We start from the raw sequence: 21,873 nt of genomic DNA, 5'->3' as shown, positions 1-21,873 counted from the left end.
CTTAAACCTACAGAACTGTTTTTACATGTTGCTCCAAATGGCATCGTAGGACTATTGAACTCCTCCCGGGATCTCAAAACATAAAAAAACTTAAATCTTTATCTAAATGTCTGGCAGGACATGCTAACATTCCTTGTATTTAAGTCTAAGGAGAGAGTTTTATTAAGGCTAACACTTTTATTTTGCTTTCTTTGGGAAATCCAAAAAGCTTTAATAAAACTAAACTTTCATTGTTGATGGTGTCAAACTTGTGCAGGATACAATGAAAATGTATTCAATAATTTATTTGCTTACCCCAGTTTCAAAAAACCTAACAAAGTCTAAATTCAAATGTTTGCTGAAAATGTTAGACTTTTGGTAGCAACACAAATCAGTGTTTCATGACAAAAGTGTCTGTCAGTGTTAGCCAGTTAGCCAACCAGCAGCAAACTCCCTAATTAGCTTAGTACCCGTTTTCTGTTCATAATTCTTAATTTCTTATGTATTACTGGTGTATGACAAAGACATTTAAACTATACAGGTTCTCTTTGTTCACCAAGAATTTTAAAGATTGTTGTAAAGTAATCAGATTATTCAAATTGATGTTAATTAGAGCATCTCCGTAAAAAGATTGGTATTATCGTTCTGAATGAACGGGAGTCGCTTCTGAAGATTTCTGCCGCGCCACAAAGGAAGGCACTCGGACATAAAAAGAACAGCTCAGTTCTCCCGATTGTTTTGTTACGTTTTTATTTGCATCCATTTTCCTTTTTTTTCTTCTCTCTGTGTACTTCAGCTGGGACTTAATTTGAAGAGAAACAATTGCAGACGATGAATAACCTCACATAATGCATATTCATGGCATTTGAGAGGCAGCTGAGCAGATCCACTTGTTTCGAGACACGACAAAGGTAGAGCATTGGCTCTTTTGCTCCCAATCCTTCCTCTGTCTTCGGTTTGCCCGTTCATTCCCTCTTAATTATCTCTGGAAATCCCTCCTCTATTTAAATCTTTGTCCTTTTTTCCCCACGCGCAGCCTCTAAACAGGCAGAAGCAGCAGCAAGGTGCGTGAGGAAAAACTTGGGTTAATCTTTGTCCCCAGAAAGCAGAGAAAGGATCCATAGGTTGGATGACATTTACCTGTGACATTTTAAAACGCAAGCATCGCAGTTTGTTTGTTTTTTTTAAATAAAATAAAGTCTTGCTAACATGTGAAACATGAAACCGCGATCTCTAAAACTACAAATATAAACCTGTATCTTGGCAGTGCATCGTAAGACAAGCAAACGAGAACAGCCTTGGCATTGTCGCGGCTGCAACAATCATAATCACAATAACATTGTGTCATAATCCCTGGAAAAAGGAAGCCAGGAACTAAGTCAGTGTGATAGCAATGATGCTCAGCTTAGCTGCCTTTCTCCTGTTCAAACAATAATCCTCATTAACAAACCCGTCGTCCCCCAATAAAAAAACACCCTCTGTATGGATCCGTATTACCAAACGTCTTCTTCACACCTGTATAAGCCATTTTAAAATTTGCCAAACATACCATCCAACACTACTCACCTCATGTGGCGCAGTTTAAAAAGAAAACCTATCAGCCTCGCATACAAATTCTTCAAGTTTTTTTTTATTTCCTGGTAAACTGGTTTGTGGATGTTCTGTTCCTGTTTGCAATCTGGAAACCATGAAAATCTCTGTTTAACAAAGGATTGTGATGATCTCAAGCTTGTTTCTTGGCGCCGAGTGGCTGAAGAAAAGCTGAAAAGTGTAAGAAGGAAGATGAGAATGCCTTGTCATCTTCCTGGAGGTACTGGAAAGTTACTCTTCTTGTCTGCAATACACTTAAATCTATGACGGCGTATTGGGGATATTGTAGGTAACAAAAAAGGGGGAAAGGAGTACATTTCCACAAAAAAAAAAAATGAAATTTTGAGGCTGATCTCAGAAATTTTCTAGAAAAAACTTGGAAATTTTCTGAGTTTCAAAAGTCGAATATGTTTGACTCTGATCTCAGAATTGCTGAAGTTTTTTGCATCAATATTTGTACTGTCCCAGAATTTAGAAAAAAAAAAAAGAAGATAGATTGGGTATTGATGACAATGTGTGTGATCCGTAAGGGCAGATCTATTCAGTCTAATTCTATTCTTTGTGCTCTGAGACATTATGCTTTATTATTTATTTTAAATCATATTTAGACTTCATAATTGTACGTTGAGTAATTTGAAAGGTTTATTGAAGATTATTTTTACATGTTTCACCTACTTATTGTGTTTGTCAGTTTCTTTAATATTTATTTTACATTGGCTGTAATACTTCTAATTGCACTGACTGAACGACTAAAAGTTGTTTTTACATGTTTGACTAAGATTGTGAAGCTCAGCGTGCTGCACTGGTGCAGAACTATGAACCAAATTTGTAATTCAGTACATTTATGTCGATGTTTTAAAAAAAATAACTCTTTAGGTCATTCAGCATTGTTGTTTTTTTTTTGCATCAGATCGGTATCAGCTGATACTGAAGCTCAGATATCATTATTGAAATTGAAAAAAGTGGATCGGTTCTTTCCTGCTAGAAATCCTATTTTTCATTCATGTATATTTTTAATTTGAATCCTAATTATGTCGATTAATCTACGTTTGCCAGGAAAAAAAAAACAACAAAAAAAAACATTTGTCTGGTCTGTCACTGCTGCGCCGTTGTAGCTTTCGCGATAATCATCTGAGGTAATCAGAATTATGCCAAATGCACTTCTTGAGTTGTTTCCATTATTCACAGTGATCAAAAACACCTCCATAACACTGCCGGGGGTTTTATTCTTTTTTTTTATTAAAGGCAGTAATCCTCCACTTCAATCGTTTCCAGGATGAAAAACGCTCTTCTGACCAGCTGCAGCTGGAAGCCCCTCACTCACAATTCCTTTCTCTCTGATTACTCGGAAAAACAGGCAGGCCTGAGAGCTGCGATTCACCAGACCTCTTCAATTAGTGATGTGTTAATTAAAGAGCATCATCAGGTTCTCGTTAGTGATTAAACACCCGAGTGTGATTACTTAACTCAGCAGGACTCCCGACGAGTCATCTGCCCCCTTGATCCCTCAGACGAAGGCGTATGCGCGCGTTTGCGTATGCGCATTTGAAATTCAGCTACGCTGAGGGACTTTGCAACGGGAACAGATTCTCGCGCTCTCGCTGCATGTCAATGCTGCGATGAACACTGCATATGCAAAAGCTGCGAGGACGGCGTGTGTGTGCGTGTGTTTGTGTGTCCGATTAGAGGGGGGATTTTTGTTCACAGGCTGATGAGGTGTCTGAGGAAAGTTAATTGCCTATCAAGAGAGCAAGCCAGCTCAGCCTCTTCCACATGTGTGTGTGTGAGTGTGTGTGTGTGTTCGTTTGGGTTTGGATGTTTGTCAGGGCCTCTGTGTACTTGTCTGAGTCACTCCGCAAGCTAATTGCCTATCAGAGGACTGCTCGGCTTCTTTTTCCTTTGCTTAGATCAAGTGCATGTTTATGTGCATGTGTTGGCACACAGGAGAAAGCATGATACTCAAATGTGAATCTATTTGTGTTATAACTGAGCAAATGTATTCATATTCCTTCAGGGTATATATCATTTTACATGGTTTTGTCTTTGTTTTAGAAAGAAATTTTCAAAAAGGATTCTGAAGCAAAATGGAACATATTTTAATGCCTGGCTGTCCAGGAACCAAGAACAAAAAGCACTGCAGGCCTCACTTGGTTCAGTTCAGGTCAATTCTCATAATTACACAAAGACTAATCGAGAATTTATGTAAAACCCATATTTGTTTTCCCAGATAGTGAATGTCCCACTATGGGAGTTTCCTGTCTGTCTATTTGGATTTCAAAAGTCCATTTCTTTATTATTATTATTGTTTGGCCATCATATCAAAAATCCCTAATTTTAGCAAATCCACTGCTATGTTGTATCTGTATATCTGGGTTGCTAAGGATTTCTGTACGTTTGACAAAAATCATCTCCATGTCAGCAAGAATAAGAATGTGTATTTATACACATTGTACAAGTATTTATTCACCCATCCAAATCATTTCAGGGGTTCCAATCACTTTCATAAAGTCCTTGTTCCACAAACATTTACCATACAATGGTTTGCTCTCAGGAGCTTATTGATTTCCAGCACTGTACCGTGACATAAGGTGGCCCCTGTGCGAAAAGATCAGCCATATAATTTCCTCTATACTAAATATTCCACAGTCAACTCCTGAGTGATATTCTACCAAAGTGGAGAGGAAAGGGAACTGGCAGGTTATGTATAAATCACATCACCCGTTCCAACCAGATTTTTATCTGACACACAGGCTCCAACACAACAGTCCCTCTACGGACCATCAAACTCTTGGGATTGAGTATTCACGCGACAGTACAAACTGGAAATCCCACCAGTGTAAACACACTGTCCGGCCATTAAACTCAAAGCTGTTTCAATCCATTTTTTTTCTTTCATTCTGACCTTCTATCATGGATAAGTACTTGGTGCATAATGACATCTCGTCATCCAAGATCTTAAAATATCACAGTATTTCTCATTGAGGTTTATTTGCTCTGCTGAGACTGGAAAACTAAATTCTTCAGTATCATGAGGAAGAAACCCTTTAAATATTTTGCTTTTTTTAAAATAAAAATAAAAACATCAAAATAAAAAGTAAAAAATCACTTTGTTTAGCCCTGGGTTCACTCAGAACCTCCTCTGGAAACCTGAAGGCCGACAGTTCACCACTCCATAAAAAACACACGGCACAAATTAACTGCGTCCGGCCCTCTGAGGCACCGACGCTGTGCTTCCATAGTAATTACCAACGGTCACAACGTTAAGGCAGAATGGATTTTTCTGAAGCAGGAACAAAGTTGTTGTGTGTCTGCTGTGGTATATTTTTTTACCTCTGTCTGGTTTTCGTCTGCCGTTTTTGTCCCCAGCTGAGTAGTTTACCTCGAGAGGCCTGAGATGTTAATTAAGATGAATCCACCTCCAGTCTCTCTGCCACATTCGGCTGTATTATGCAAATGAGCGCGTGCAAAATCTCAGGCAGCACGGATCACATGCCCGCCGCCATCCCTTCCAACTCTTTGTAATATATAGCCTTTAATAATGCCCCACACACACACACACACACACACGCACACACACGCACACACACACGTGCACAGAAAAATCAATATCCATGATTTAATAAAGCAATGTACTGATCCAACTGGCTCCAAAGGTCTTATTCCTGGCCACCAGAGCCTCCCCACAACAAGGAGCTCCAGAATAATAGATCTACGCCAAGTGTGCTAATTGAATGTGTGTGTGTTGAATGAATATATGAGAATGGACATTTTTCATCTCTGGGATGATGAAGTAGGATTTAATAAATTTACACACACACACACACGCACGCAGACACCCTCAGCAGGTGAGTGTAGCTGAGTTGACACTTTGTCAGCACAATGTAATTTGACATAATGAATGCAAGCATCGTTACTGCTGTTAATTGGCCAGACTAATTATACTCGGAGGACGTCATTAAGGAGAGAACCCGCCGCTTCGCTCTCTGTGTGCATTAGTGGATGAGTGCGTTTGTGTCAATGAGTGTGTTTACAAGTCAGGTAGGGGCAGACGGAAAGGGAGGGAGGGCGCTCGGAGGGAGGAAACGGGCGCAGGTGAAGAGATGTGGGTTTCCATATCAAACCAGAAACGAGGTCCTGGATGCAGGCAGGAGGCTCCAGGAGGGAAACTCTTCGCATGTCAAAGCAAAACAGTTGACATCTTTATCATCAGGATTTTTCAAGGTCAGGAACAAGCTTTAAAAAACTGATGATGTCTTCATGTTGATGGTCCAGGAAAAAGAAAGTTAGTGGAGAAGCTTACTTTTTTTGGCTAGCAAATATTATCCCTTGTTTCTGTCGGGGGGGGTTTTTAGCTGGCTGGTCTTAAGACTTGGTCTGGTTTGACTCATGTATGTTTTTCATTTTTAGGGATGCNACCCTTTTTGTTTCAAATTGTGTTCTTCAAAAATATTTTCTTCAGGGTAGAGTAATACCAGCACCGCTGGACTGAGACCAAAAATAGCCCTGGCATGATTATTTATAAGGCAATCCCAATTCTGTCACAAAAACACTCAAGGACATAGTTCACACCTTAGTCCTAAACCAAACCCAGCACCTCTTCTTATGGGACCCAAAGCATTTCATTGTCGTTGCTTTTGTAAAATGTAAAAATGAATTATGTCAAGTGAAACTTTGATATATTTTTTTAGTCTACAACAGTAAAATAATTCAGAGGGTACCTCCCTGGGCTCCCTGCATGGGAGGAACGCAAGAAAAGTAAATTCTTAAAACGATATTTCAGCTTGTTTGAGGCGTACTTTATCACCTTTCAGAAAATAAAATTAGAAAAGGTGCAAAGCCAAAAATTTGAAACTTCAAAGCTGGAGAATGTAGATAATTATACTTTATTAAAATGGAGATTTGGGGATCAAATGGGTTTTAGGTGGAAGCTCTCATTCACTCAATTCATTGATCATAGGCAACATATTGAAAAAAATAATTTATGGTCAATCTCACCTGGTTACTCTGTGACCAATGCAAAATGATCTTCATATATCCATTCTGAGGCTTTGTGGTTCTGCTCTGGGTGTGTGCATGTGTGTGAGCCCTCTCTCCATGTGTTTGTGTTTGTACAGTGGGGCCGTCTGAATTAGCTCGAGCGTTTTCCTGGTGTGAGACTCTGCAGGCGGTGAGCTTCTCTCACAAACACCATCTGTCAACAACAGGCTCACCTGCGAGCAAACATTTAGTTCAGGAACCTTCTCATCCATCCGCTCACACCTACACTCGCCGAACTACAACTCAGCGATGTCAAAGCAGGAAATAATGCGATTTCCCACTTTGTCCGCTTGACAATTTCAACTGCTTTGCAGCCACGGCGCTCTCTAAAGAATAAAACTGTGACAGAGAGAAACTACCGAGACACATTAAAGAGGGGGACCGAGGAGCACAGAACAGGACGTTTGACACCTCGTCTGAGGATGAAAATTGGGGGGCGAGGCGGGAGAAAGGAGGAATATGCAGAGTGGGCAACGGCACAGCGAGAAAGTGAGAAGAGGAGAAATGAAGACACACTATTACCAGAGGTGTCGGACTAAATTAACTTCTCATCATCACTAATTAGCCCCTTGTCCCCTGTTCCCCTCAGGTGAATCCTACCTACATCATTGTGTTTATGTGATGTTTTTCTCTCGTCCGCCGTCTGACGTGGGAATAAGGAGTCCCATCTTAGATCTAACACCCCTTCTGACTCAAAAAATGAGATTGTGTGTGAAAATCATTGTTTTAAAGTGTTTATTACAAAACCCTGAAACAAACAAAAAAAAAAGACAGTAATGTGAAAAATTAGGACACCACGAGAAAGTTTGTGTTTTTTAGAAATGAATGGACACGCAATAATTTTTTATCATACTGAAAAATTCAAATAATATGGAGAGAAGAAAATACCTTTAAAATATTTATGCCTAATTAGAATGGCATGTAGTTATACACACGACATACCAACTACGAAGCATAGAGGTGGAAGCATTTTGGCTTGGGGCAGCAGAACCACAATGAATCCCACTTAGTATCAGAGAGGTCTTCAGTAGGGGTGAATAATACGGGTGATTTAAATATTTATTAGGATATTTGGTGGTAATATTGTGATAATAATAGTGACCATAAGAACTATTTATTATTTCTTTTTTAGTCATCATAGCCCCGCAATCACAAAATCTTGAAAATCACACTCTCTAGGACACCAGTCATCATATTTCTATCAATAAACGGCACACGTTAACTGCATTCATATTTCTAACTTACTGTTTATTTTATTTATTGATTGATTGAGAAACTAACAATCCGACAAGTTTTGTGGTGAATTTATCTTAACAATAAATCAAAGTCCTTATCACAATAAGAAATTGATCACAATAAATGACAAATGATACGATAAATGTGCAGCCCTAGGGAAATTTGAGACCATGTTTAAAAAACAGAGCTGGATCAGAGTTGAAACCTGAGTGACAATGATCCAAAACAAACCAGTTGGTGAACAACCACAGGCTGGAGCCGAAGAAACAGAAAGTTGTGGACTAAGGCAAAGGTCAATCTCAATCTTCTGGACTGTGGGAAGATTTGAAATGTACCTGCAAGAGATCCCTCACATCTCTCACAGATGGAAGTGAGGAGGGGTGTCAAACCGTCATCATCAGAGTATAGTCGACAGCCACAAGAAGCATCTCGGATAATGGCATAACCTCATGAGACAGTGGGGGCTACAAACTTTTTCCTCAACTTCAATTCACACATTTCTTTTCTTTTGAGTAAAACAAAGTTATTTTTTGTTGTTCAAGTGCAAGTATACTCATTTCTTTTGCACAGAAAAAAAACATTAAGCATCAGTCTTAAGGATTGAAATTTAACGGATTGTCCGAACTTTTCATGTCTTCAGACGCCACATTTTCACGTCTAATCTTGGACTTCTGACTAATTCCCTTTTTCTTGTTAAATAAATTTAATCTACAAACACAAAGACTTTCTCATCAAGAGCAGCATTTACTTTAGTATTAATAGTCCAACTGTTGACCTTTTCACAACTGGAACAAGATTCTGATTATGGTGTTTGCATCCGCTGCACACAGACTACATTACCCCTATATGAATTTACACTTTACACAGCATAGTGCGAACAATAACACTTATATTAAATTTTCAAACCAACGGCGATGTTTGCAGCCATCTGATGCTCGAATCTTATTGCTTGACACACAAAGACTGATTTCTCACTCGTCAAAAAGGTTATATGTGTGTAGGCGGAGATAAACAGAAATCCAAAACTATTTCTTTTTTTTCTTTTTTTCATGCTTAAACACACTTGGAGGTTTTATTGTCTTTCCATTCACTTTTTACCACCTAAATTAACTTTGGTTGCAAAACTTTCAGCCAGAATGAGATTGTCCGAAGAAAAAATTGCCCTAAATATTTCAGCATAAATCTCCCAACTATAAATCAGTTTAAGCAAAAACCTGTGAAAACTTTGGTTCAATTCCCAACTAAACATTATTCTAATTTTCCAGTGCAAAGCATAACCAAACAGATGAAAGGCCGTAATGTGATTTGCATTTTGGTCGTAGATCCCGATGCTCAGCTGCGACTTCAAATTCTACACGTTTATGCTTCAAAAACATGAAAGCAGTCTTTCTCACAAACAATAAGACGCATTCTGAGCTAGAATGTATTTGAGATATTGATAGAGACACCAATATTAAAATTTATTCTATGATCTGAAACATTTAAGTGTGTCAAAAAAAGAAAGGAAAAAAAAGAAAAACATAATAAATCTCTTATGGAGTAAATAGTTTCTCTAGAAATATTTGATGTTTGATGTTCAAACAACAAAAAATTCAGCTAAGAAAGTAAAAGATTAAAGTAGCATGGTAAAAAAAAAAAAATTATGTATGGTTTCCAAGATTGGAGAAATTATCTATCAAGCTCAGATACATCGAGTGTGAACTTAAACCTACAGAACTGTTTTTACATGTTGCTCCAAATGGCATCGTAGGACTATTGAACTCCTCCCGGGATCTCAAAACATAAAAAAACTTAAATCTTTATCTAAATGTCTGGCAGGACATGCTAACATTCCTTGTATTTAAGTCTAAGGAGAGAGTTTTATTAAGGCTAACACTTTTATTTTGCTTTCTTTGGGAAATCCAAAAAGCTTTAATAAAACTAAACTTTCATTGTTGATGGTGTCAAACTTGTGCAGGATACAATGAAAATGTATTCAATAATTTATTTGCTTACCCCAGTTTCAAAAAACCTAACAAAGTCTAAATTCAAATGTTTGCTGAAAATGTTAGACTTTTGGTAGCAACACAAATCAGTGTTTCATGACAAAAGTGTCTGTCAGTGTTAGCCAGTTAGCCAACCAGCAGCAAACTCCCTAATTAGCTTAGTACCCGTTTTCTGTTCATAATTCTTAATTTCTTATGTATTACTGGTGTATGACAAAGACATTTAAACTATACAGGTTCTCTTTGTTCACCAAGAATTTTAAAGATTGTTGTAAAGTAATCAGATTATTCAAATTGATGTTAATTAGAGCATCTCCGTAAAAAGATTGGTATTATCGTTCTGAATGAACGGGAGTCGCTTCTGAAGATTTCTGCCGCGCCACAAAGGAAGGCACTCGGACATAAAAAGAACAGCTCAGTTCTCCCGATTGTTTTGTTACGTTTTTATTTGCATCCATTTTCCTTTTTTTTCTTCTCTCTGTGTACTTCAGCTGGGACTTAATTTGAAGAGAAACAATTGCAGACGATGAATAACCTCACATAATGCATATTCATGGCATTTGAGAGGCAGCTGAGCAGATCCACTTGTTTCGAGACACGACAAAGGTAGAGCATTGGCTCTTTTGCTCCCAATCCTTCCTCTGTCTTCGGTTTGCCCGTTCATTCCCTCTTAATTATCTCTGGAAATCCCTCCTCTATTTAAATCTTTGTCCTTTTTTCCCCACGCGCAGCCTCTAAACAGGCAGAAGCAGCAGCAAGGTGCGTGAGGAAAAACTTGGGTTAATCTTTGTCCCCAGAAAGCAGAGAAAGGATCCATAGGTTGGATGACATTTACCTGTGACATTTTAAAACGCAAGCATCGCAGTTTGTTTGTTTTTTTTAAATAAAATAAAGTCTTGCTAACATGTGAAACATGAAACCGCGATCTCTAAAACTACAAATATAAACCTGTATCTTGGCAGTGCATCGTAAGACAAGCAAACGAGAACAGCCTTGGCATTGTCGCGGCTGCAACAATCATAATCACAATAACATTGTGTCATAATCCCTGGAAAAAGGAAGCCAGGAACTAAGTCAGTGTGATAGCAATGATGCTCAGCTTAGCTGCCTTTCTCCTGTTCAAACAATAATCCTCATTAACAAACCCGTCGTCCCCCAATAAAAAAACACCCTCTGTATGGATCCGTATTACCAAACGTCTTCTTCACACCTGTATAAGCCATTTTAAAATTTGCCAAACATACCATCCAACACTACTCACCTCATGTGGCGCAGTTTAAAAAGAAAACCTATCAGCCTCGCATACAAATTCTTCAAGTTTTTTTTTATTTCCTGGTAAACTGGTTTGTGGATGTTCTGTTCCTGTTTGCAATCTGGAAACCATGAAAATCTCTGTTTAACAAAGGATTGTGATGATCTCAAGCTTGTTTCTTGGCGCCGAGTGGCTGAAGAAAAGCTGAAAAGTGTAAGAAGGAAGATGAGAATGCCTTGTCATCTTCCTGGAGGTACTGGAAAGTTACTCTTCTTGTCTGCAATACACTTAAATCTATGACGGCGTATTGGGGATATTGTAGGTAACAAAAAAGGGGGAAAGGAGTACATTTCCACAAAAAAAAAAAATGAAATTTTGAGGCTGATCTCAGAAATTTTCTAGAAAAAACTTGGAAATTTTCTGAGTTTCAAAAGTCGAATATGTTTGACTCTGATCTCAGAATTGCTGAAGTTTTTTGCATCAATATTTGTACTGTCCCAGAATTTAGAAAAAAAAAAAAGAAGATAGATTGGGTATTGATGACAATGTGTGTGATCCGTAAGGGCAGATCTATTCAGTCTAATTCTATTCTTTGTGCTCTGAGACATTATGCTTTATTATTTATTTTAAATCATATTTAGACTTCATAATTGTACGTTGAGTAATTTGAAAGGTTTATTGAAGATTATTTTTACATGTTTCACCTACTTATTGTGTTTGTCAGTTTCTTTAATATTTATTTTACATTGGCTGTAATACTTCTAATTGCACTGACTGAACGACTAAAAGTTGTTTTTACATGTTTGACTAAGATTGTGAAGCTCAGCGTGCTGCACTGGTGCAGAACTATGAACCAAATTTGTAATTCAGTACATTTATGTCGATGTTTTAAAAAAAATAACTCTTTAGGTCATTCAGCATTGTTGTTTTTTTTTTGCATCAGATCGGTATCAGCTGATACTGAAGCTCAGATATCATTATTGAAATTGAAAAAAGTGGATCGGTTCTTTCCTGCTAGAAATCCTATTTTTCATTCATGTATATTTTTAATTTGAATCCTAATTATGTCGATTAATCTACGTTTGCCAGGAAAAAAAAAACAACAAAAAAAAACATTTGTCTGGTCTGTCACTGCTGCGCCGTTGTAGCTTTCGCGATAATCATCTGAGGTAATCAGAATTATGCCAAATGCACTTCTTGAGTTGTTTCCATTATTCACAGTGATCAAAAACACCTCCATAACACTGCCGGGGGTTTTATTCTTTTTTTTTATTAAAGGCAGTAATCCTCCACTTCAATCGTTTCCAGGATGAAAAACGCTCTTCTGACCAGCTGCAGCTGGAAGCCCCTCACTCACAATTCCTTTCTCTCTGATTACTCGGAAAAACAGGCAGGCCTGAGAGCTGCGATTCACCAGACCTCTTCAATTAGTGATGTGTTAATTAAAGAGCATCATCAGGTTCTCGTTAGTGATTAAACACCCGAGTGTGATTACTTAACTCAGCAGGACTCCCGACGAGTCATCTGCCCCCTTGATCCCTCAGACGAAGGCGTATGCGCGCGTTTGCGTATGCGCATTTGAAATTCAGCTACGCTGAGGGACTTTGCAACGGGAACAGATTCTCGCGCTCTCGCTGCATGTCAATGCTGCGATGAACACTGCATATGCAAAAGCTGCGAGGACGGCGTGTGTGTGCGTGTGTTTGTGTGTCCGATTAGAGGGGGGATTTTTGTTCACAGGCTGATGAGGTGTCTGAGGAAAGTTAATTGCCTATCAAGAGAGCAAGCCAGCTCAGCCTCTTCCACATGTGTGTGTGTGAGTGTGTGTGTGTGTTCGTTTGGGTTTGGATGTTTGTCAGGGCCTCTGTGTACTTGTCTGAGTCACTCCGCAAGCTAATTGCCTATCAGAGGACTGCTCGGCTTCTTTTTCCTTTGCTTAGATCAAGTGCATGTTTATGTGCATGTGTTGGCACACAGGAGAAAGCATGATACTCAAATGTGAATCTATTTGTGTTATAACTGAGCAAATGTATTCATATTCCTTCAGGGTATATATCATTTTACATGGTTTTGTCTTTGTTTTAGAAAGAAATTTTCAAAAAGGATTCTGAAGCAAAATGGAACATATTTTAATGCCTGGCTGTCCAGGAACCAAGAACAAAAAGCACTGCAGGCCTCACTTGGTTCAGTTCAGGTCAATTCTCATAATTACACAAAGACTAATCGAGAATTTATGTAAAACCCATATTTGTTTTCCCAGATAGTGAATGTCCCACTATGGGAGTTTCCTGTCTGTCTATTTGGATTTCAAAAGTCCATTTCTTTATTATTATTATTGTTTGGCCATCATATCAAAAATCCCTAATTTTAGCAAATCCACTGCTATGTTGTATCTGTATATCTGGGTTGCTAAGGATTTCTGTACGTTTGACAAAAATCATCTCCATGTCAGCAAGAATAAGAATGTGTATTTATACACATTGTACAAGTATTTATTCACCCATCCAAATCATTTCAGGGGTTCCAATCACTTTCATAAAGTCCTTGTTCCACAAACATTTACCATACAATGGTTTGCTCTCAGGAGCTTATTGATTTCCAGCACTGTACCGTGACATAAGGTGGCCCCTGTGCGAAAAGATCAGCCATATAATTTCCTCTATACTAAATATTCCACAGTCAACTCCTGAGTGATATTCTACCAAAGTGGAGAGGAAAGGGAACTGGCAGGTTATGTATAAATCACATCACCCGTTCCAACCAGATTTTTATCTGACACACAGGCTCCAACACGACAGTCCCTCTACGGACCATCAAACTCTTGGGATTGAGTATTCACGCGACAGTACAAACTGGAAATCCCACCAGTGTAAACACGCTCTCCGGCCATTAAACTCAAAGCTGTTTCAATCCATTTTTTTTCTTTCATTCTGACCTTCTATCATGGATAAGTACTTGGTGCATAATGACATCTCGTCATCCAAGATCTTAAAATATCACAGTATTTCTCGTTGAGGTTTATTTGCTCTGCTGAGACTGGAAAACTAAATTCTTCAGTATCATGAGGAAGAAACCCTTTAAATATTTTGCTTTTTTTAAAATAAAAATAAAAACATCAAAATAAAAAGTAAAAAATCACTTTGTTTAGCCCTGGGTTCACTCAGAACCTCCTCTGGAAACCTGAAGGCCGACAGTTCACCACTCCATAAAAAACACACGGCACAAATTAACTGCGTCCGGCCCTCTGAGGCACCGACGCTGTGCTTCCATAGTAATTACCAACGGTCACAACGTTAAGGCAGAATGGATTTTTCTGAAGCAGGAACAAAGTTGTTGTGTGTCTGCTGTGGTATATTTTTTTACCTCTGTCTGGTTTTCGTCTGCCGTTTTTGTCCCCAGCTGAGTAGTTTACCTCGAGAGGCCTGAGATGTTAATTAAGATGAATCCACCTCCAGTCTCTCTGCCACATTCGGCTGTATTATGCAAATGAGCGCGTGCAAAATCTCAGGCAGCACGGATCACATGCCCGCCGCCATCCCTTCCAACTCTTTGTAATATATAGCCTTTAATAATGCCCCACACACACACACACACACACACGCACACACACGCACACACACACGTGCACAGAAAAATCAATATCCATGATTTAATAAAGCAATGTACTGATCCAACTGGCTCCAAAGGTCTTATTCCTGGCCACCAGAGCCTCCCCACAACAAGGAGCTCCAGAATAATAGATCTACGCCAAGTGTGCTAATTGAATGTGTGTGTGTTGAATGAATATATGAGAATGGACATTTTTCATCTCTGGGATGATGAAGTAGGATTTAATAAATTTACACACACACACACACGCACGCAGACACCCTCAGCAGGTGAGTGTAGCTGAGTTGACACTTTGTCAGCACAATGTAATTTGACATAATGAATGCAAGCATCGTTACTGCTGTTAATTGGCCAGACTAATTATACTCGGAGGACGTCATTAAGGAGAGAACCCGCCGCTTCGCTCTCTGTGTGCATTAGTGGATGAGTGCGTTTGTGTCAATGAGTGTGTTTACAAGTCAGGTAGGGGCAGACGGAAAGGGAGGGAGGGCGCTCGGAGGGAGGAAACGGGCACAGGTGAAGAGAGGTGGGTTTCCATATCAAACCAGAAACGAGGTCCTGGATGCAGGCAGGAGGCTCCAGGAGGGAAACTCTTCGCATGTCAAAGCAAAACAGTTGACATCTTTATCATCAGGATTTTTCAAGGTCAGGAACAAGTTTTAAAAAACTGATGATGTCTTCATGTTGATGGTCCAGGAAAAAGAAAGTTAGTGGAGAAGCCTACTTTTTTTGGCTAGCAAATATTATCCCTTGTTTCTGTCGGGGGGGGTTTTTAGCTGGCTGGTCTTAAGACTTGGTCTGGTTTGACTCATGTATGTTTTTCATTTTTAGGGATGCGCCAATCACTTTTTTCACTTCCGACAGATAACTGAGGTTTTGTATCAGCCGATACTGATCTGATGCAGGAAAGCAGCGCTGAATTGGCATGAAACCTTTTCCTTTTTTTAAAAAAGGAAAAAAATCATACATAAATGTACTAAATTACAAATTTATTTGATAATTCTGCACCAGTACTGCACATTTAAAAACACCAATAGTTTCACAAGCTTGGTCAAACATGCAAAAGCAACACAACTTTAATTTGTTCAGTCTGTGATATTAGGATTATAACAGCCAATGTAAAATAAAAAATAAAGAGACAAACTGACAAAAACACCAGGCTGACTACCCTGGTCAAACATATAAACATAAACTTCAAAACACCTTCTTTCAAACTGTTCAGAAAGTGAAATTAGGAATTCTAAATATACTGCTCAAAAAATAAAGGGAACATTTCACTTTAATTTTGTGTGTGGCTCCAAATCCAGGCCTCCACTGGTTAATAAATTTGATTTCCACTGATGATTTTTGTGTGATTTTGTTGTCAGCACATTCAACTTTGTACAGAACAAAGTATTCAATGAGAATATTTCATTCATTCAGATCTAGGATGTGTTATTTGACTGTTCCCTTTATTTTTTTGAGCAGTGTATAATGTAAAAAAAAAAAAAAGTCAAGCATAACATTGCTCAGAGCACAGAGCATAGAATTAGACTGAACAGATCTGCCTTTATGGATCAGGCACATTGTCACCAATGATAAAGATATTAATATCGGATCAGTGCCTCTCTAGTTTTTTTCCTCTTCATGACATTTTTTGCCTGATACAATAAATGTTAATTTATTCTGATGAATGATATACATCTTGTTGTATTACACAGAAAGCCCATTAGCAATAGCATTAGCACATGTGAGAAGTAACAATGCTCTGAAAATATGGTAGAAATGGTCAGACTGTAAAGATGTCAGATCTGTCTTCTGTTTGCTGTTCCCCGATTTATATACACCATTAGGTAGCCATATAGCCAGGTACACAGAGCTAGCTATTGGCTAATGAACATTGCTATTGGGAAATCCATTCTAAAAGAAATTGGCCAGGTGTGGAGCAACTTTTTTTGTTTACCAATAATCTCAGCAAAAGTCCTGTGGCTTTCTGGCTTTCTTTGTCTGTGCAATTTCAGCACTAATAGAGGGCGGAGTTTTACATTTTGCTGCTGCAATCAACTGACGAAGCCGTGTCTGCTGCTTGGCTGACTTTGTTTGTGGGAACGTGAATTAGAAGCGCTCAAAACCAGAACTAATGCACTCCATTATCATTAGGGGATGGTGAGGAAGCTGGAGATGCCTGCCGTGTCGAAATTAATTATCATTATATGAACACCGACAGCAGCGCAGTTTATCCAGAGACCTTTTCATACCGCAAAGAAATATATTCCTTTTAGGGCACAAGACGTACAACAGCAGCAAGTTTTGATTTTGTCTGGCATTATTATGCTGACATTACTGAAAAACAGCCAGGGTGTCTGATAATATGCTGGATTTAAAAGCCGGATTTTTAATGAATTTCGACTGCTCCTGGCAACTATAAAAAAGCCAAATCATCAGTGTGTAGGCAGCGTGTTTTAGAAGTTGACTGGTACAACTTTAACCCTTAACCCTTCATCCCAATTAAGGAGTTTGTGTGACATCTGACCATTACGCTTATGGTAAAATATGATTCAAAAGACCCAATCTATGCAACATAGTTTTAAAAAAAAAGAAAAGTTAAAACAGGATAGCTTGAAGAAGTCGATGTAGTAATACACTTGTAGGATAGAGGTGAAATGTAACGGATGCATTCATGAGAGGAAACTTTACACTGACCTTTCACTTGAGTTGTGTAAAATTATCATCATTAGATCCGAAAAGAAAAAAACAACAAACTAGTTTTAAAGTCCAAAAATGTTTTGGCCACATCAAATACAGTACCTTCCTAAAATATTCATAACCCTTTGAACTTTTTTACATTACAAACATTCATTGTGACATAAGAACACTAAATGTATCACTCTGAAGTGGAAGGAAAAGGAAATAAGACCAATAAGAAGTGTGGCGAATATTGGCATTCAGACCCCTTGAGAACCACAAAACTGTATGTCTCTTGGTCTTTGTTTTTACTAACTTTGTACATCTAAACACTGATATTTTTGCCCATTCTTCTATGCAAGATGGATTGAGCTCATTTAGACTGAAAGCAGAGCATCTGTGAACATTTTTCAAAGTGTTACCATAGGATCTCAGCTGAATTTAGATTTGAACTTTGACATGTACCCTGCTAGAAAGGGAACTTCCACCACAGTCTTAACCCTCCTGCAGTCTTAGTGCGACGCAGATGTCACAGTCGGACAGTGAGGAAGCGGGAGGGCTGTCCTGTCAGACTTCCCAAAACTACACAAAAAACAAACCTTGTAAAAGCCCACAAAGGGTCAGGGTGACACTTCCAGACCGCGCACAGGGTAAAAAAAAAACAAAACAAAAAAAAAAACTTTGCAGGGTCTCTTTGATCCGATCTCTTAAGATCACGGTAGGGTTGTTTTTTTCCTGTACTGCAGAAAAGTGATCCCACAGATCTGATGCTGTTACATCTGATGATGTGTCTCATCTGGGGGGTGGAACATTTTTAGTCTGGTAAAAAATGTAAAAAAAAATTATTTTAAGAGAAATTGAGCTCAGTGGTAGAAATCCCAGCCGGAACGCTGAATGGAATTGTGTAGGAAGGCAATGGCCAGGCTAGACTATTTCACATGTTGTCCTAAAAGTTGTGTTTTATTATCATCTGATCAGAACAACTCCTTCCACAACTTTTCCATGTCCTCTACATAAATCCCAAACAGAACTTCCCATAACCATCGACTTGCTACTCCAAAATGGAAGCTGGATTAGTGTAGTGCATGACTAAAACAGCAGCTTCCTTCCACTTCATATCGGTCCGTCACAGAAAATGTTGATTGCTGCCCTTTCATTGAGATATATATATATATTGCTCAAATTGGAATTACTAAACTAACGTATTTAACGGAAACAAGCTAATTTTGAAAAACCTTCTTGGCACTAGAAATGTTTTGATAACTTTTTGCCACTAGAAAGAATGATGTGGTTATTCGGCCATATCAAAATTACCGTATTTTGCAAAACTGCAAAGGAAACTTTTTTTTTTTGCATCGCAAGAGTCACGTAATCAAGAACTCGATCTTACTACTGGCGAAAAAGATGAAGACGGCAGAAAGTGGAAGGAAGATTGTTTTTTACTGACTTTTCACATAAACTTAATCAAGTGTGATTTTAATTTAATTTCTTATTTAATAGAATAATTGTGAAAATGCTTTTTGACATTAGAGGAATATCCAAATGTTGGCAGGGTATATTTTTGTAAGGCAATGTGATTTTTAATTAAAAGCAAAAGCTGGTAAAAAACTGAGTAAATTTTAGTAAAAGAAAACATCTCAAGTAACCAAACGAGACTTGCTCTTTGAACGTCATGTTTTCTGACTAAAACAGCATCAAATACGTTTTTATTTTGCTGCCCATTAGCTACAGCTGAGACACTTTGGAAAATTCTCAGAAACAGTATCAGATCGCAGTCTGCCAACATGGAGGGAGGGGCAGCAAGTCTGCGATGGGTGAAACATGTAATTTCCTAATTCTGATCTTGCAAGACAATCCGTCCTTATCAGTGTCTGATCTGCTCACTGGAGGGAAAGAAGAAGCTGAAGGCCATCACACACACACACACACCCACAGAGAACAGTAGACAGAAGCATAAAATTACATTGTGGAAAGAGATAGAGAAGGAAAGACTGAGAGACTAGTGAGAGAACAAACAGGCCTATCAACACGACCACAGACCCAGATAACAAGATAAGACCTAATCAATCAATCCTTGCACACAGACAAAGATTGCACTAAGTGGCTCATGAGTCCTGCTGTAAATTAAATCTGCACACTCCTTCAAGTAAGACAGAATGGAAGTGGTGAGAGTTAGAGAGAAAAGAGAAAGAGAGAGGGGGGATAATAGAGCCTAATTTCATCAGCGTGCCCCATGATGAAGCTTTTACACGGTGGTTTGAGAGGCCAAACTAAAAGGCTGGAGGTTTGGTGATATTGAATATGAGTGGTGTTTCATAATTAGATTTGTAAGGCGATAGGCAGGAATCACATTATGGGGTCTAATGCGGATCTCTGAAAGGGTGTTGGATCGTATGTGTGTGTATTTCAGTGTGAATGTCTCGAAACGCTCTTCCTGTCCGATGAGAAGCCAACAGACAAACGGTCATGATTCACTTTAATTCACTCGCTCCAGCAACATCCTGCCTCCCGACCGTATCCATGCTGCAAAGACAAAACACACACAAAAAAAAAATACCCAGAAATACGAAGACATGAATCAAATGTTCACGTTCCGCTTTTAAACAGAAGCGCTTGTGTTCCTCAAAGTGATAAATCAGGTTTTAAAGCAAGGTGCCAAAAAAAAGAGCTTGTTTCAGTTGGCATGTCATCATTTTTCAGTCACTGGGAAAAAAAATTAAAAAATGGCTTCATGGGGTAATCATTAAAACTCTTCAAATGTTTACTCTGACATCTGTTTGTGTGAGTATCAACCGTTTGCCAGTTTGGAGTACTTTTTTCCAGGGGAAAATGGCAAGTCAGCGCACACCACAGTTCCAAACATTAACAGTAACTAATCGGCCCGATGACGGACGCATCAAGCTGCCGTTTGTCCCGTAGTTGATTCATGCCGTCTCCGGGATGCAAGCAAAGCAAAACTCCATCCATTCATCGTCTATCCTCATTTATCCTCGCAGGCTTTTGGGGCGAAATGGTGTCTATCTCAAGTGATGAGTAGGTCAAAAGTAGGGTATACTGGACAGGTTCCCAGCATACTAAAGGATTTAAAAGAGACTCACAACTAAAACTGTGCATTAAACATAGAATTGTGCAAATTCAAAATACAAAAATTAATTTGCTTAATGGAAAAGCTCCAATGTTGAAAAAATTACTGTTTTGTAAAAACGTTGTTGCGCTAGAATGAGTTTCTTTTTCCCACTGCATTGAAATAGCTGTATTCGCAAATGGAAACACTGTTTTTTGTATTGCATGTGATCATGTGATCAACCACCGGATGTTACTACTGGTGGAAACGACAAAGAAGATGACAGGAAGCGGTAGGTGATTGATGGTTTGTTTGTTTTTTTCAGACAATGTGCAGCTGGCTCTGGTGTCTAGAAAATGAGTCGTTTCAAAAACATCTGAAATGTAACGTCACAAAACAGCAGGCACTACTAGCCCATCACTTAGGAACCCCAGCAAAGCCTAGCCTGTCACCTAGCAACCCAAGCAGAATTCTAGGACTTTTGGACAGAGAGTTTTACTGCTGTGAGCACTGTACAATGGTTCCTGGAAAAAACAAAAACAAAAACAAGTGTTTTGTAGTTGACTTGCCATCCAGAAACCACTTGTTGGTTGTGCAGGAGGATCTACTAATGCTTTTCAAAGATCAATGATTGTATAATTTAATAATCTGTTTGCAGCTACTTATTTGGGTTTAAAGTGACAGGAGGCCCCAAAACAATTCATACTGAAAGGAGCTCAAATAAGCAGAACTGGGCAGACTGAAATATTATTATTTAATAATTATTCTGTGCAAAAACTTGGAGAGCTTATAGATCTATCCTAACTTGTTCAAGGTAGAATAATAGCTAAACAATGATCAGTTGGTACTGTTTTAGAAAAACATAATCATCCTACATTTGATCCACATTTCTGACCCAAACACCTGAATGTTGTACCTGAATTGGGGACTTATTGTACATTTTTCAATCTCTTTTTGTCCAGGTGTGTTGCCTCTGTTTCTTGTTCTTAGCCAACATGAGCACTCCAGTTGTTTCGAGATTCAACAAGTTGTGACCTCAGAGACAGAACTAGGTCAACTGGGTTGAGCTACCGTTGTCTTCCCATATCTCTGACAAGCCTGAACTCTGACCTCAACAGGACATTTCCCACAACTGCCTCTCTGAGGAGGAGCTTTGTCCTCATAGGTGGAGCTAGGTCCATTTTGCACAGCTGAATGGTTGCCACGGGAGATTAAAGGATTTCTCAAACATGCATGAAAGAATCAAAGCAACACTCCAAGTCTGTTTTTGATGAGGGAATAATGTAAAACAATCTAAAGTTTAAAAGAGTCAATATGGCATAATACTGCCCCTTTAAAGGCACAATATGTAAAGAAGTGTTGTGGTGACTGATGGATGATGATCTTACCTGCAAGTCAGCTCCCACATCAGATTCTGCCTGGGGCCCTATTCAGTCTCAGGCTGGTCCTGGGAGCCA

The 21,873-nt window shown here is 38.8% G+C and overlaps 1 long non-coding RNA gene across 1 annotated transcript in view; it reads right to left on the bottom strand.

Annotated features, from left to right (window-relative positions):
- Positions 1-21,865, bottom strand: part of LOC107835950 (uncharacterized) — a 46,583-nt gene extending 24,718 nt beyond the window's left edge. The window contains exon 1 of the long non-coding RNA XR_001661794.1: positions 21,805-21,865. This is a non-coding gene — a long non-coding RNA (uncharacterized LOC107835950). The remainder of the gene's footprint in view (positions 1-21,804) is intronic.
- Between the last annotated feature and the right edge of the window lie 8 nt (positions 21,866-21,873).

Source organism: Poecilia formosa, unplaced genomic scaffold, assembly GCF_000485575.1.
Source record: "Poecilia formosa unplaced genomic scaffold, Poecilia_formosa-5.1.2 Scaffold32, whole genome shotgun sequence".
In the NCBI taxonomy this organism is placed as follows: Eukaryota; Metazoa; Chordata; class Actinopteri; order Cyprinodontiformes; family Poeciliidae; genus Poecilia; species Poecilia formosa.
Note: the sequence above shows the minus strand (reverse complement) of the source record. Positions and strands in the feature narration are given on the sequence as shown.